Source organism: Mus caroli, unplaced genomic scaffold (assembly GCF_978045245.1).
Source record: "Mus caroli unplaced genomic scaffold, Mus_caroli_1 scaffold_13, whole genome shotgun sequence".
NCBI lineage: Eukaryota > Metazoa > Chordata > Mammalia > Rodentia > Muridae > Mus > Mus caroli.
Window position 1 is genome coordinate 91,160,929 of NW_028227268.1, and position 17,170 is coordinate 91,178,098.

A 17,170-nucleotide genomic window follows, 5' to 3' on the forward strand; every position below is an offset into this window, starting at 1 on the left:
GGGCGGTCTTCCACCTCTGCTTGATGCCTGCCACCCTCAGCAGGAAGGGCTGCCTGGGGACCAGAAGGCTTCTTTCTGACTCAAGGGCCCCACGTGCCTCGGAAAGTGATCTTCTACGAGATTTTGCAGGCATGATAAATTTAAAGATTCTGATTGAAGAGACTGCCCATCATCCTGGTAGGTTTGACATCATCACCAGCACGGAAGAGATGGACTGGAGTGATGTGGCTACAAGCCAATGGGAAGCAGCAGCCTTCAGAAGCAGGAGAGGTGGGGGAAGGGTGTACTTAGAGACACTCAGAAGGAGTGACACAGGCCCTGTCAGCACAACACCTTGATTTTCACCTTACAAGATACCCTTAGGTCTCCAGCCTCCCGACCACAAGACGATGAATTTGTGTTGTTGGAAGCTGTCATGGTTGGTTGACAGACTCCAGAATACCCAGAAAACAGATCTCTGGTCACGTTTCTGAGGGAATATCTAGATTGGCTTAACTGATATGGGAAACCCTACTTGCAGGCCATATCATTTCACAGGCTGGAGTCCTGAACCAAATAAAAGGAGAAATTGAGCTGAGCACGAGCATCCATCTCTCTCAGTTTCCTGACTGTGGATGCCATGTGACCAGCTGCCTCCCGTTCCTGTCCCCATGCCTCCCCACTGAGAGCACTTCTGCCTCAACCTTTTGCCAAAATGAACCCTTCCTCAAGTCACTTTTGTCAGAGCAATGGGAAAATGCGTTAATTATATTTGTGGTATGGATGACGCAGATATGGAAGCCAGGAGACTTGTGGTCATTTGTGACAGTAGTAAGGCTGGTATTCTGGCTGGCTTAAATTTCCTGGAGAACCAGGTGAGAGGCCAGGATAAGGAATGGATTCTGTCCCTATTGCTGCTCCCGACAGTGGGGTTCTGATGGCAGTGCTGTGTGAGACTGCTGATGGGTGAGAGGAGCCATGCTTTGGGCTTCCATCTGTTGGAAGTCAGTGAGGGTGTAGCCAAAGAGGTTGACTGAGCTGCTCTCTGGGACTTGCCATCATCTTCCATGGCCAGGCCATCCTGACAGTAGACACTTAATCAAAACAGCTGCTTTAATTCAGTCAGTTCTGCTGTCCTGGCGTGCTCTCGCGAGTGTGTGTGTGTGTGTGTCCAAAGTCTTCCTCAGACCCTGTCCTAAAGAAGGGTCTCAGAATGACCACAAAAGAGCCACAGAGGCAGTGCTTACCATCTGACAAAAATGCCATTCTCAGGTACAAAAGGAAAAACTTGGGGGTTGGGGAGATGGCTTAGCAGTTAGGAATAGGCACTGCCATACAGAACCAACTTCTGTACCCAGCATCCACACTGGGGATGGGGTGGGGGCTCAGAACTGACTGTAACTCCTGCTCTAGGGACCCAGTATCTCTGGCATCTATATACTCCTGCACTCAGTTGTGTATACCATATGATTAAAAATCACATACACACTTCACTCCACAGGCAGTAGGGTGGTGAGGGTTAGTTTCCCTAGACAGACAGACATATCCTCTAGCTATCTCCTCTACTGAGCCAAACATTCCCAGACAGTTAAGGAAGTTGTTATAACAACCCTAAAATTTCTTGAGTGTCTATTAAACACCTAGTACAAGGATTTCATGTAAGGACTTATTTATTCACAATAAACCCCAAGAGGAGAGACACAGCATTGCTCCCATTTCACAGATAGGAAAATAGGGATATACATACACCTAGCTGATCTACCCTTTTAATGCTCAGTTTTTATTTTATTTTATTTTATTTTATTTTATTTTATTTTATTTTATGTGAATGTGCCTGTGTGTATGCATGTGTACCACATAGTGTGCCTGGTACCCTCAGAGGTCAGGAAAGGTATCAGGTCCTCTGGAGCTGGAGACATAGAAGGTTGTGTGCTGTCAGTGGGTTCTAGGACTTGAATCCAGGTCTTCTGCAAGGGTGGTTAAACCTTTTAACTGCTCAGCCCTCTCTCTAGCCCAAAATAGTGGCCTATCTTAAACCGAGCCTTTAAATGAGGTCTAGAAAGTTATAGATTAGTGATTCTCAACCTGTGGGTCTTGACCCCTGCAGGGGTAGCATATAAGATATTCCTGTATACTATGATTCCTAAAGGTAGCAACATTACAGTTATAAAGTAGCAACAAAATATGGTTGGGGTCACCACAACACAAGGAGCTCAGCATTAGGATGGCTGCGAATGACTGCCTTAGATCTATCCAGTCACACTTACTATGGTGCCTGATACATAATCAGAATCTCAGGTCACAGTCTACCATTCACAGAAGCCAGCTGGCCACTCTGCAGTTGTTCAGGATCTTGATCCTTCTTAAGATTCTGCTATCCCGTCACCATCCAGTGGTGACTAACAAAGCAGCAGGAACTCACTGCTGGCAGAACTGCAGATGGTATAAGCCCTGGGAAGACAATTCTAATGTTCCCCATAGAATTGACCGACCGCACTCTCAGTCTATCAATGGAGCTGGTACCTCTGGGTATTTATCCAAGGAATATCCACAGGTATTTATTGCAGCTTTAGTAGCAACTTCATAACTGGAAAGATGGCCTTCTGGAGGCGAGTGGATGAGAGAGCCTTGGTCCATCCAGATAAAGAAACCGTATTAAGTGCTAAAAAGCAGTGAGCTACTGAGCTATGGAAACCACATTGGAAGGTCATGCGTGTGAAGAAAGCCAGTGGGAAAGGCTCAGATGGGTGATTCTAATGAGCTATCATTCTGGGGCAGGCAGGACAGCGCAAACAATGATAAAGAGTAGTTAGTTGGGATTGGGAGGTGGCCTGGGAGAGGCATCAAGGCAGGGCATAGAGAAAACTCAGGGTAGTGACATTATACTAGTGAACACAAGACAAACCTCAAGACTTGCCCTACCTCAAAGTGAGGCTCCAGCTCTTAAAGGTTGCATGGCCTCTCCAAACATTATCACCTGCTGGGACCAAGGGTTCAAACTCATGTACCTGTGGTGGGGGTGGGGTTGGGGTGGGGGTGGGGGTAGGGCGGGGGTTGGGGCAGTGTGTGTTTTACATCCAAACCACAACAGTCCCTAGACATACCCACAATGGTGTCTTGGCAAGGCAGCGAGCAGCATGCCCAAGAGGCAGACTCCATCTGTCTGAGAACAAAAAGCCCAAGAGCACTGTACCCTGGGTGTTGGTCTTTGAGGCTCAGTTCCTCCAGGTTGCAGGGAGGGCCCTGGCTCTCAAGAATTTGCACCACCGCTCTCCTAGAACTGACAGGAGAAGCTAAGAGAAGGAGAAGTTTCTTGTTCCCATTCTCCTTGGGGGTCCACAATGGACCGGAACTCAGCTAAAGTTCTAAGACATTTCAAGGCATAATTAGTGTTACACATAAACTACACCTCACAGCCACTATACAGAGCCCCGCACAGAAAGAGGTTGTAACCACAAGCTGTGCGAGGAGCTTTGGAGTAACATTAAGAGAGCAGTCAGCAAAGCCATGTGCATAGCCCTCCTATGGAAGGCCAGGGAAGAGCATTCCTGGTAGAGAGCCCCAGGAAGAGCAGCAAATGCAGGCTCTGAGTCAGTTTGTTGCCCAAAGGCTCGCACAATGGAAAGCTGGCTTCAGCGTGGGAGTGTTGATGGTGGTGGAATCTTCAAGAGTTGGCGCCCAGTGGGAGGTGGTCAGACCCTAGTAGCAGCACTTTTGGAAATGCTCCTTGTTAAGATAACATTATTGTGCACTGTGTGAAGATCGTCTTTGGATTATTCAAATGCAGATTTCTGTGCCAAGCAGGGAGTTGAGTGCAGGCCCAACCTTGGTATTGTCATTCATATGACTAAATCATATTACATAAACACTCTCTCAGCCATCTTCTGATTGGTTTAGTAAGAAGCTGGTGGTCCATATCAAAGGCAGGAAGTAGAAGATGGGATTTCCAGGAAGAGATAGGAACTATGGGAGAGAGTCAGGTGCAAGAGGATTTACCCACCAGATGTGGAAGAAGAAGAAGGCTGGGGCTAAGAAGGAAGGGTAACTAATAAACCACGTAGCAGAAATTGGAATAGAGTAAATGGGTTGATAAAGTCACAAGCTAGCTGGGAACGAGCCTCGCTGTAAGACCTAGGCATCCACAAATAAATACAAGCTTCTATGTCATTATTCAGAGTTGAGGCGGGCAGAGAAAGATCATGATTTACGGTTTGACTTGAAGAATGGATCCTTTTTCATAGGAATGGGGATGGCAAAGATGGCAGTCATCTACATGCTTTGCCTGCACTGGTGGCTCTTTTTCTGCTCCCTCTGCCGGGTTGCGATGCGGCCAGATGGCAGCACCAAGGTTGCTAGGCCTTCAAGGATTGGATCAGAACCATGAGCCAAGTAAGCCTCCTTTGTTTGTCCTTTATTTGGCACTGGGTGCTTTGTTGGAGCCCACACAACTCACCAAGACACTGTGCCAGTGCGAGGCTGCCAAAGTAGGGAAGCCCCACACGGCTGGAATCCACACTCCAACCTGGGAGGAGACTGGAGAAACGAGCAGGACTCAGAGGTCGGTGAGGATTTTGGCTTCTGTAGGTCCTGGGAAGGACAGCAGTAGATGCCAAGGTGTTGTTCAGTGGATCATTCTGAGGATATGGAAGATGGGACTGTGCTTGTGTCTGATGGATAAGGAAGAGTGGGCAAGAGCTGTGGCTTAGGGGCAGGTGGTGGCTGGTTGGTGGGAGGAACCTTGCAGGGGAGGTGCTAGATTATATGAATGAATGAATGCTCTAGCCCGGCGCTAGAGCACAGGGACTATTGACAGTCATGTCATAAGGTCAGAAATAGAGAGAAAAAAAAAAACAGCAATGGGCAGAGGGGCAAGACAATGAGTAGATGTGACTAGAACCACACAACACTTCCCTGCCTCAGCCTCCTGAGTGCTATGGTCATCTTAGGCTGTCTGGCTGTATTTATCTCATTCGGTTTCCATGCCACCTTTTGCTTAGTTACTATTATTTTTATTATTATTATTATTATTACTACTACTACTAATGTCTTTCCTGACCTCCCTCTATTGTCTTTCCTCTTCTGATTTTTGCACATGGTTATAATAAAAAAAAAATTAACACATGAATATGTGGAGGGAGAAATCAGAATAACTCAGATCAACTTCCAAGGCTAGCCAGATGGAACTGGTCTAAAAGGTGGTGTCAGGAGTCTAGCTCTGAAGGGTCTATTAGTCCGCTTCCCACAGGGAGAGACCACAGCACAGCATCTAAGGGTGCCGGAGGAAGTGCTGCTCTGTGGAGCCTCAGTACAGTGTTTGCAGTTGGCATCAGTAAGGCCAGACCCAGGAACTGTTGTTCTGGATAAACAGCATTTTGAAACTGGGCATAGGAGATACGTTTCTGTAACTTCTGGGTCTGGGGTTTATGGATTTAGCTGTTTTCTGGAATTCCATGAAAGGCAGCTTTCCTGGCACCTTGACCCTTGACCCTGGTTTGGGGGTACTTTCCTTCCTTTCTATTCCTGCATGCAGTGACAGACATCTTAACACAGGTCATATCATCTTAGTGCTTTTATTCCCCAATCCCCAAATTAAGGAGTGTTGTGTTTAGTGACACTGGTTGTAAGTATAAAGAGAGTATACAGTTTGGGGACTGTCCTACAGAGTAAGCCTGCTGACCTGAGCATGCACACGGAGGGTTTAACTACTGCGACACACTCTGCTCCAGTGGGGATAAATAGCACTTCAACTTTGCTATAGACAACCTCACATGAATATTGCAAAAATTTTTCTCTTGAAAGAATATAGGTGATTTAAGAATATAGGTGATGTAAGCATTCCAGTTAACGTAATTCCAGATGGGCAAGAGCTGACTCAGAAACACGGGCCTGAAAAAGCAACATGGCGGGAGTGACTTCTCCAGATATGAAGGCTTCCGCAGCGATCTATTCCAGTGAGAGTGACTTAGGAGAAATCCTAAAGAATTCAACGTGTGAGAGGGCTCGACAAAATCCAAGAGAACAGGAATGATGTGCATGCATGTGAGTGTGTGTGCCACAGAAGCCAGAGGTGTCCAAGTCCCTGAAGCTGTCTTCACCGACAGTTATGAGACATCAAACATGGGTGGTGAGACTCGAACCCTGATCCTCTGTGAAGGTAGCATGGGCTCTTCACTGCTGAGCCATCTGTCCATTCCCAGAATGAAGTTTTGGAAGTGAAAAGATGAGTAAATATAGTAAAAACACTCAGTAGAAAAAGTCTCATCAATAGGACTGATCAAGCCCGTGAGGCTAAGGGCTGGAAGGCAAGGGTGAGGTCCTAGCTCGTATTATTATCATTATTATTATTACCATTACTATTACTACTACTATTGTTTTGATTTATTTTTTGTTTGTTTGTTTATTTTGACGAAGGGTCTCTCTCTCTATCCCTGACTATCCTGAAACTCATTATATAGATCCACCTGCCTGGCTCAACTGCAGAGGATGGAGAAGTGGGCAGTGTACCTGGAAGGACAGAAGGGCCAGATGCCAATGAGCACTAGCACTAGCCACAGCCAGGACAAGGGCCACTGCTCAGCCAGAACCCACAGATAGATGGGTGTTTCAGCAGATCAGCGGGGCTGTGGTAGAACGCGATCTACCCACTCACCTCACTGTTCTGCTTCCCTCTCAGCCAGTCAGTCAGAGACCCGGGAGAGAAAGATGGCTTCCCTTTATCTGCAGACTCTGCTGCGCCTCATTCTTAAGCCCCGCCCCTCCCTCCCTGATGGGAAAAGGACACAAAGCCAGAATTATCTGAAGAAAAAAAAAGCCTTAAGATTCTAAATGCTCAGCGTTGTTCAAGTCCCACTTCAACAAGGCAGACACAGGAGGGGGAAAAAGATAAATTCTTGCTTTGTGCTGAAAGTTCAAAACATGATAATTCACAAAAGAGGTCTAGGAAAATACTCCAAATCGGGACACAAGACAGAAGTTCAGCTCTTGTCTGTCACTGTACAGTGCCCAGGGGTGACTTGAGTTCTTGAATCCCATTTCTCCCTAGGAAACCTCCGCTTATGCACCTGTTCATGCCATGGTTTCGGTAATTGTGGACACAAAGTACTAGGATTTGCCTTGACTGTGGTACAGAAAACAAATCTATTTTTAAAAAGATTTATTTATTTATTTTATGTAAAAAAATAAATACATATATATATATATATATATATGCATACACTGTAGCTGTACTGATGTTTGTGAGCTGGGAATTGGTTGCTGGGAATTGAATTCAGGACCTCTGCTCGCTCTGGCCCAAAGATTTATTTATTTATTATATGTAAGTACACTGTAGCTGTCGTCAGACACACCAGAAGAGGGCATCAGATCTCATTAAGGATGGTTGTGAGCCACCATGTGGTTGCTGGGATTTGAACTCAGGACCTCTGGAAGAGCAGCAGTCAGTGCTCTTAACCACTGAGCCATCTCACCAGCCCCAGACGCCTGAGAATAAATCTATTAATGCTCACGAGAGAACATTGTTAGAATTTATTAGAAACTTTTCATCTCTGATACAGAGTGCTTTTGCACATTTGCATCCCACTGACAAACAAGATGGGACTGTGAGGTAGAGATTTTAATCTTTTTAATTGTTATTTTATGCGTGTGAGTGTTTTGCCTGCGTACCACATGCATGCAGTTCCTAAAGAGGCCAGAAGAGGGCATAGGATACTCTGAAACTGAAGTTATGGGTGTTTGAACTTCCATAAGGAGTTAGGAATCGAACCTGAGTCCTCGGGAATGGCAGCCAGTTCTCTTAACCACTGAGCCATCTCTATAGCCTCAGCCTGTGGGGTTGTAAAGAAGTTTAGAAATAACATGTGCACCTGCCTCACTCCTTGGGGCTGCCCCTGTCTGCCCATTCCTGCTCATTCTGGTTCTAATCACAGAAATCACATGACTGTGTGGTAGGAACCCCCAACAGCTAAGAAGGAAAATAGAAACCAGCTACAAGGGCTGGTCTGTGTCCCTGTGTACAGGGGCTTACTCCCACATTGCTCTTAGAGCCCCCTTCCTTTCCTTGCCTTTGCGTTCCAGTCAATGTTGGAATAACTACTGGCTAGTAGTTTAAAGTGCCCAACTGTATGTCACCATTCACAGGAGACAGAAGACAGAAATGCATGAAAGTTTCAGCAATGCCTGATCTGGGGCTCTGCCTCTGGGGCTCGGCCTTTGAAGAAGGTTTCACTGCCCTTGCGGCTGGCACGAAGCCCCCAGGCCTGTTTCTTAAGCCAGAGAAGCTGCTAACTGTGGTGGACCAGAGGCTTGGGAGAGGACACTTAATATGGCTGGAGGACAACAATTCTCTCTCTTCCTTATATTTTTGTGTTACCTGGTCCCCTCACTCACCCAAACAGCTGGGTTGAATGTCCTGTACCTCCAAGAAGGAGTGGTGATTGAGTCATTGAGTCCTCTTAGCAGATGAAAAAAATGCATGTGAAATCCCAGGAATGTAATCTATTTGGGAAAATATACATAAACAAACCAGTCCTCATAGGGGGGGGGGAGAGAGAGAGAGAGAGAGAGAGAGAGAGAGAGAGAGAGAGAGAGAGAGAGAGAGAGAGAGAGAGAAGAGGTCTTTCAAAATTAGCTTTGAAGCTGGATATTTGACTGTTATGATATCTTACCACAACTAAACATTTCTTTCTCTGTTTCTACTCTTTTCTTCTCCCTCTTCCTTTCTCTCAGACAGGATCTTTCCATGTTAAACTTGCAACCCCCCTGCCTCAGCCTCCCAGGCGCTAGAATTAAAGGTGTAAAGAAAACAAATGTCTAAGCCTTTCATGGGTGGTACACAGGCAGGGGTCCACATGGATTTGATTGGATATTACCCTTGTTCCCAGAATGGAGGAAGCGGCCCATCCCAAGGGACAGAGGCTTGATCCAGGAGCGTTCCTGTCCTTCGTCCTCTGTCCTGTGTCCTCTGCAGTGTGACACAGCACCCAGGTAGCAGATCTGTTGTCTCTTTGTAAGGGGCTCTTCCCCTGTCAGGCTCCTTAGTCCCTGGCTGCTGGGTGACTGAGAATGACGCTCAGAATAAGCTAGAGATGGAGTCAGCAGGTTCCTGCCACCAATTCAGTCTTTGCCTGCCAGAGGTCGTGCTTGAACTTGCCGCTCTGCTGGGCACTAGAGAAAAGGCAGTCAGTTTGCAGTGATTCTCTGGCTTGGCTGGTATTTGCCCTGATGGATGTTGGGTTCAGACTTGGCTGTAGATGTGGCAGTGTTAACAAGGGGAGGAACTTTTGGCAAGTAGAGCCCAGTGTGAGGTCATTAGATGAGGCTGTCATCCATGGAAAGAATTTATGTGAGTCTTGAGGAGTGAGTTATTTCCAGTGAGAAATGGTCTTTAAGTAGCAAGGCTGTCCCCTCCATGGTTTCTGGCTTCTGTCTCACCGTGAAAGCTTGTCCTCCTTCAAGAATTCCTTCTGTGATGCTGTCCACCCTAGTGTGAAATAACCAAGGGGGGCCCTCCCTGGAGGCTGAATGGGGGAGATTCCTTATTGTGGACTTTCAGTCCCTAAATACAAGCTAAGTAAGCGGCTTTGCTCTGTAAGCACTCAGCTTCAGGTATTTGGTGCAGCAGCCGCAGCAGCAGCAGCAACAACAACGGAAATAGATTAACTATCTCTACTGAGCTTTTAATATGTGCTAGGTTTCTACATACACTGTGACCTGGGTCCCCACAGATTTGTGAGATGGATGCTATCATTATGGCCACTTAGCAGACTTGGAATTATGAAGCAAGTTACCTGAAGCCTGGTCATTGTCCCTGGGCAGATGACTATTATATTGGGTCAGGATGACTTTATGCCCAGTATAGTGGTTTAATGAAAATGGCCCCATAGGCTTATATATTTGAATAATTAATTGGTTCCCAGTGTTTGGAATTATCTGGGAAGGATTCGGAGGTGTGGCCTTATTGGGGAGGCGTGTCACTGGGGTAGGTTGTTAGGTTTCAAGACTCACACCATTCCCATTGTGTGTATCCACCTCTCTCTGCTTTGAGTTTGTGGGTTGACATTCAACCTGTTCCTTCCGTTTCGCATCATGAACCCTCATCCCCTGTAACTGTAAGCCAAATTAAATGCTTTCTTTCATAAGTCATCATGGTCATGGTATTTTGTCACAGCTCTGGAAGAGTAACTAAGATGCCTGGCACCGTGGCACTCTCAGAAGGTGTCCGTGGCACTCTCAGAAGGTGTCTGGAATCCCTTTGTCGAAGTGACCTCAGCCCTCTGGCCATGCAGCGTTTGAGTGAAAGATGACTAGTTTCTAACCTAGCACCTTGCAACAGGCGTCAGCGACAGTCCTAGCAAGTACAACAGCTACCGGCAAATAATTGACTTTTAAAGACAGAGTGGCTTAATATACTGACAGCTCAGCTTGCAGGTTTCCACCTCCCAATTGCTTTCTGGGGGGAAATCTCTTTACAGAGAAGTGAACGCACCAGAGAAGTTAATGGACTCATTTGTCGCCATTGTTTGCAGGGAATGAACACATTTATCTGGTTGTCTTTTTCAAAGCATATCACAAAACACCAGAATCAAAGTATCACTAGATATCGTGGTACTGACACCTCTTCTCATTGAACAGCTGAGAAAACTGAGGCTCAGAGAAGTTCAGGGATCTTCCGAATGACAGGAGGGGAATGGCCTTGGTCTTGGGTGTATGAGACCCTGGGAAACACGTCCAGATGGCTAGAACCCAGGACTTCTGGGTGCACCAGGGAGCCAGTGGGGGCCATTTCCATGTCTTGAAGCCCTGAGCTGCAGGTCTGTGGCAAGTAGGGTAATAACTCCATTTTATAGATCAGGAAACAGTTTTCTAGAAGTCCCTTGTTCAGGTCATCAGCCACTCTGGGGGTGTACCAGCCAGCTCTGGCTGCAGCAATCAAGTTCCACTGCCTAAGCATCTGAAAACAACAGAAATTTCTCATCCCATAGTCACAGAGACCAGACTTCCAAAATCAAGGTAGCAGTAGGATAGCTCCACTCAAAGTTGCTGGGCTTGTAGATTATCCTCCTCCTCTTTGTGCCCACGGGCTCTCTCGATGCATGGCACTGTGCGCAAAGTTGCCCTTATACCGGGACGTTGGATTATTTCCCTGTGCTCAGAGGTGCTGTGGGTAGGATTCCACCTTACAGATTGAGAGGGAGCTGAGACTAGACACTTGTTGTGTGAAGCCCACAAGCCTAGGTCCTCCCGTCCCCTCCCCTCCCCTCCCGTCCCTTCTCCTCCTTTTCCCTCTGCAGTGCTGACTAACCTGCTCCTCGGTAGCTCTCAGCGGAGGAGTCAGGAACAGTTTCTAGTTATTTTTACAAGAAGACAGGCTACCCAACCCTTCCAGAGTGGGGCATTCCACCCCAGCTACAGTGGTTCCAAAAGCTGTCTCCCATAAAAAGCCAACTACAGAGAAAGCAGCTGCAACAGAAAGAGGCAACCCACACACCTGGGTTAGGCCAAAAGATCCAAACTCAATGGAAAGGCTGTTTGCCACCCACTAAACTGACAAAAGACATCGCTGATGACACTGTGGGTACCAGGCATTCCGCACTTATTGGTGGAAGCATAAATAGGTTGAGGGGTGGCTTCCTGTCTGAGTCACAAGTGCCCCTTCTGCTCCCACATTTGTACATAGACACGAGAGTCCTGCTACAGCCTAAATGCTGAAATTTAATTGCTATCATTATAGTCATGATGGGGGGAGGGGGTTGAAGAGGTGGCTGGGCTACCCAGGGTGCTACTCTCAAGAGCAGTTGTCACCTTGGGAGCAGAGCACTTGTTCTTCAGAATATGAAAGCCCTCACCAGTTATCAGTACCACACCCTTGAGCCTCCAAAATGGAGGGCTGAGTAAACTCTACTGAGCACAGGCCATACAGTTCGCAGGGCTGAGCTACGTGTAGAGTTGACCTAAAGGCGAGTACAAGGTTCTGCATGACATCTGTGGACTCAGACAGGTTGGAGTGCAGTGATAGAGTCCGGGTCCAGCATGGGAGGGGCCTGGGCCAAATCCCCAGCACAAGGGGTGAGGGTTAGGGAGAGTGGGGTTGGGAGAGAAGAGTGGAGAGAAGAGAGGGAGAAGGAAGGGAGAAATGAGAGAAAAGAGAAGGAAAGAAAAAAGAGAGAAAGAGAAAAGGAAGAGTAGGGGGAGGGAAGAAATAATGAGAAATAAGGGAGGGAGGGAGGGAGGGAGAAAGAGAAGATTTAAACTAATGTAAATTCCCACTAATAGGACACACTGTTTGCATAAATTGTGCTAAGAGTCCTACATTTTAATACAAAAATTTAAAGAACAAGAACATTATTTATGAGCCTATATATATATATCGATGGAACCAAAAATGCAAATAAACAGTACAAACCAGTCTCACCTGCGTAAGTACCCGATCTGCATTTACATGTTTGTGAGCAGAGCTGGTCTTACAGATAACCTGGATGAGCAGGAAGTGGGTGGGAGAGGAAAGGAAGCGGAAAAAGCAAGCTTGAGTCATCTTACTGCAGGAATTGCCCATTTAAGAGATTACAATTACACAGGCAATTTCTACCGCAGGCTTCTTGTGCAGCTTATTCCTCAGGCAGAGCGTGAGCCTTTTAACACTTTCACAGATAAATTCAGGTAATTATTCTTCTCATTAATGACTCCACATTAAACCTAGGCCTGCAGAGGAGTGGGGGGGGGGGAGACCACAGAGCAGCTGCAGAGCACACATGTCCTTGTCCCCTCCCTGGGCTCTGTGCCCACCAGAGCTTAGCTGCTTCTCCCCGTTGTCAAGGACAGTTGAATCCAAAGACAGAAGATGGAGAAACAGAAAAACTCTCTACCAAAAGCAAGACATGTTTGTTCATAAAGGTGCCCCTCTCCTGTCCACCAAGAAGGGCGCAGAATTCATCTCTGGAGGCGACTATGGACCGTCCTCAATGTGGACAGTGGTGGAAGCTCACATAACTCCTTCTGGTACTTTCTGACTAGTCATCTTAAAGCCCTTTAAGATGCCTTACTCAGGCTTTGTTGCATAGATAGGCCTGCAGGCCCAGGGATTTGAAGAGGCTGAGGAAGGAAGGTCACAAATTTAAGGGCATCTCAGGCTCCAGAGCCAGTTCAAGGCCAGGCAAGGTAACAACTTAGTGGGACCTTGTCTCAAACAGAAAAGTGTAAAGAGGATGTGTGTGTGTGTGTGTGGGGGGGTGCTGGGGTGGTAGTGAGGTGGTGGAGGGCAGTGGAGGGCGATGGGGGTGTTGTGGAGGTGGCTGGGGGTGGTGGTGGTATAGTGGTGGGTGGTGGTAGGTCAGCCAATATGGTTCTTGCAGTGTACATGAGGACCTGGGCACACACCTCAGCACCCATTCACAGAATCCTGTACAGTAGTACACACCTGTGATCCCAGCACTGAGGTGACACCATGGAGATGCCTGGGTTTGCCCATCTAGCTTAGCCAAACCAGGTGAGCCCCAGGCCAGGAGGAGACTCCGTCTCAAAAAACTGTGGGCAGCATGGAAGGAGGAGCCAAGCCCGAGATTGTTCTACTTCCATGCACATATACACATCGCCTATCAGCCTTGGTCATGCCATTTTGAAGTCTCTCCGTTTTGGTTAAGTGATGGCAATTTCCACCACAGAAGTCAGCACTGCAGACTTGGTTTCCTGGATCCTGCCCTGCCCCTGCATCCCTCTGGTGATGGCTGGTCAGGAGGGATGCTTACCCATCACTGGATGTTTACTCACTTGCTGCTCACCATTCTTTGGTCACTCCTGCCAGTGGCCAATCTGGAACTGGAAAGGACTAACAACAACCTCCTTCCCAGCCTCTCCACCTTCTACCCTGTAATTACTTTAGCTTGTAAGCAGATGTCAGGCCCTGATTCTTATACAGATGCACTCTGTCTTCTCCCAGATTAAAAGCCTGCATTGTTTTAAGTCATTGGTTTCCTTGTCTTGTCTCTCACCACAGATAAACATGCACAAAACAAACAAGCAAAAGCGATCAAACAAAACCTCAAGGTTTACCCCCACTTCCTCCAGCGAGGCTCTGCCTCCTAAAGGTTCTGCATCTTATCGAAACAGCACGCCATCTGGGAACCAAGTGTTCAAACACACGAACCTGTTGTGGCATTTTGCACTCCAACACATGTCCCCAGATCCAGGGCCATGCTTCTTTGCCATCAGAGTTCACAGCTACGTTCCATATTTCTACTCCTCTATAGCAAACAGACCTTTACAGAGTATGTGTTGCCTGGTTTTATGTTAACTTGACACAAGCTACAGTCATCAAAGGGAACAGAGACTCAATTGAGAAAATGCCTCCTTAAGATTGGGCTATAGGCAAGCTTGTAGAACATTTTCTTAATTAGTGATTGATGGAGAAGGGCCCAGCCCATTGTGGGTGGGGACATCCCTGGGCTGGTGGTCCTGGGTTCTATAAGAAAGCAGGTTGAGCAAGCCATGGGGAGGAGGCAGTAAGCAGCATCCTCCATGGCCTCTGTGTCAGCTGCTGCCTCTGGGTCTCTACCATGCTTGAGCTGCTGCTTTTGATGATGAATTTTAGATGGAACTGTGAGTGAAGTAAACCCTTCCTCCCCAAATTACCTTTGGTCGTGATGTTTCATCACAGAAATAGTCACCCTAACTAAGACTGAGGGTCTCATTGTAAAAGAGTTGGCACGACCAAGAAACCTCGTCTTTTAAAATATACTTAATTTCTGTATCTCTGTCTCTTTCACGGTCTTTCTCTCTGTCCTGTCTCTGTCTGTCTGTCTGTCTGTCTGTTTCTGTCTCTGTCTCTGTCTGTCGTTTCTGTCTCTGTCTGTTTCTGTCTCTCCGTCTCTGTCTGTCTCACTGTTTGTTGGTCTCTGTTTCTCTCTCCTCCCCCTCCCCTGTAGATATGTGCATACCACACCACATGTGTGGATGTCAGAGAACAACTCTTGGAAGCCAGTTCTCTCCTTCCACTGTAGGCCTGATGCTTACTTTGTGAGATATTAGAGTGGCTGCAGTAAATGACCCAATGCCTCTTAGCTTGTCTTTCAACCAAGATACTGACTCCCGTTATTGGTGAGAGTTTCCACATAAGTTTTTGTTTTGTTTTTTTGGTTTTTTGTTTGTTTGTTTGTTTGTTTTTTGAGACAGGGTTTCTCTGTGTAGCACTGGCTGTCCTGGAACTCACTTTGTAGACCAGACTGGCCTCGAACTCAGAAATTCGCCTGCCTCTGCCTCCCTAGTGCTGGGACTAAAGGCGTGCGCCACCACGCCCGGCTCCACATAAGTTTTTAATTGGCTCAGAGTTTTTAACTTTCTTCTTCTTTTTTAGTTCTAGTTTCCTTGGATAACTTTCCCCACACGTTTATTCTAAAGTGGTGTCCATCATTGATGGTGAAACACTTTCCTTGGAGGCAGTAGAAAAGATGGATTCCTTTTTCTAACCCAATGTGTTAGCCTTGTTAGTCCTTGTCTATGGTATTTTCTTAGTCTTCTTTGTTATTTCTCTTGGTATATTGTATTTATTCTCTATGACCTCTTGGATGTGTTTATTTTCCTCTTTAGAACAAAATATTCCTTGCAGAATCCTCTGTAGGTCTGGTTTAGAGGCCATAAATTCCTTTGATCCATTTTTATGAGAAGTTCTCATTCCTCTTTGATTTTAATAGTTTTGCTGGGTGTAATATTCTGGGCTGGTGGTTGTGGTCTTTCAGAACTTGGAAAACACTTTTCCAGACTCTTGGCTTTAAATTTCCTGTTGAATAAACAGTTATTCTGGCGAGCCTGCTTTTATAAATGACGACTCTCTTCCAGCTTTCTTTATTCTATGTTTTTATTGTTTTAACTCTAATGTGATAGCGGGAGTTTCTTTTCTGGTTCTATTTGGTGTTCTTTAAGTCTCTTTTACCTGGACAGGGTATCTCTTTCTTTAGGTTTGGAACATTTTCTTCTATGATTTTCTTGAAACTTTTTCCTATGCCATCGGCATGGTACTCTTCTGCGCTGATAAATGGAGGCTATGTCTTTCCCTGGTGTTCCAGCGCTCTACCATGTACTGCCCACGTGAACCTCATTAGATGACCCAGTGCCTCTCACCTTGTCTCATCAGATACTGATTCCCATTATAGGTGAGGGTTTCCACGTAAGATCTTATTTGTCTCATTGAGTTTTTAATTCTCTTCATTTCAGCTGACTCATCTTCAATAATTCTATTTTCTTTTTGTATTCTGTTTTCATATCTTGTATTAACTTCTCCTTATTTCCCTGCTTTTGTTTTCTTGAAATATATTTACACTGCTCTTGCTCTGTCCTCTTGCTCCTCTCCCCTCTCTCCACGTGCTCATGGTCTGCCTCTACTCCTCTACTCTCTCTACTCTCTCTCTCTCTGCCTTTCTCTGTCTCTCCTTCCTCATCTCCCCTCCCCATGCCCTGAATAAAGTCACATATATCTTTGAGTTGTTTGAGCATAGTTATAAATATTTTTAAAATTCTTTTAAAAGTTTTATTTTTTATTTTGATGTAATGGGTGTTTTGCTTATATGTATGTCTGGTGCTTGAGAAGGTCAGAGTAGTGTATCAGGTCCCTTGAGACTGGGATTATAGGTGGCTGTGAGCCATCATTCCATATGGGTCCTGGAAATCAAACCTCCTTGGTCTTCTAGAAGAGCAGTCAGTGTTCTTAAGCAACGAGCCACCTCTCGGAGCCTGGTCAGCCTTTTGAATTCTTTGTCAGGAATTTTTCCTAGGTTGTTTTCATTAGAGGGTATTTTTATGGGATTAGTAATTTGTGGAGTAGACATGCTAGCTTGGCCTTTGATGTTGTTTTGATTCTGCACTGGGACTTGTGCATCTGGAGAAGTTTGTTGCTTGAGCCAGCCTTCCTTCCTTCCTTCCTTCCTTCTTTCCTTCCTTCTCTCCTTCCTCTCTTCTCTCCTTCCTTCCCTCTTTTCTTCCTTCCTTCTTTCCTTCCTTCTTTCTTTCCTTCTCTCCTTCCTTTCTTCACCCTTCCTCCTCTCCTCTCTTTCCTTCTTCTCTCCTTTCTCTTTTCTTCCATCTTTCTTTTTTCCTTCCTTCTTTCACCTTTCCTTCCTTCTTTCTTCCCTTCTCTCCTTCCTTTCTTCCATTTTTGTCTTTTACTTTCAGTGGAAGCCTTCACATATTCAAGAAAGGACTTCATAGG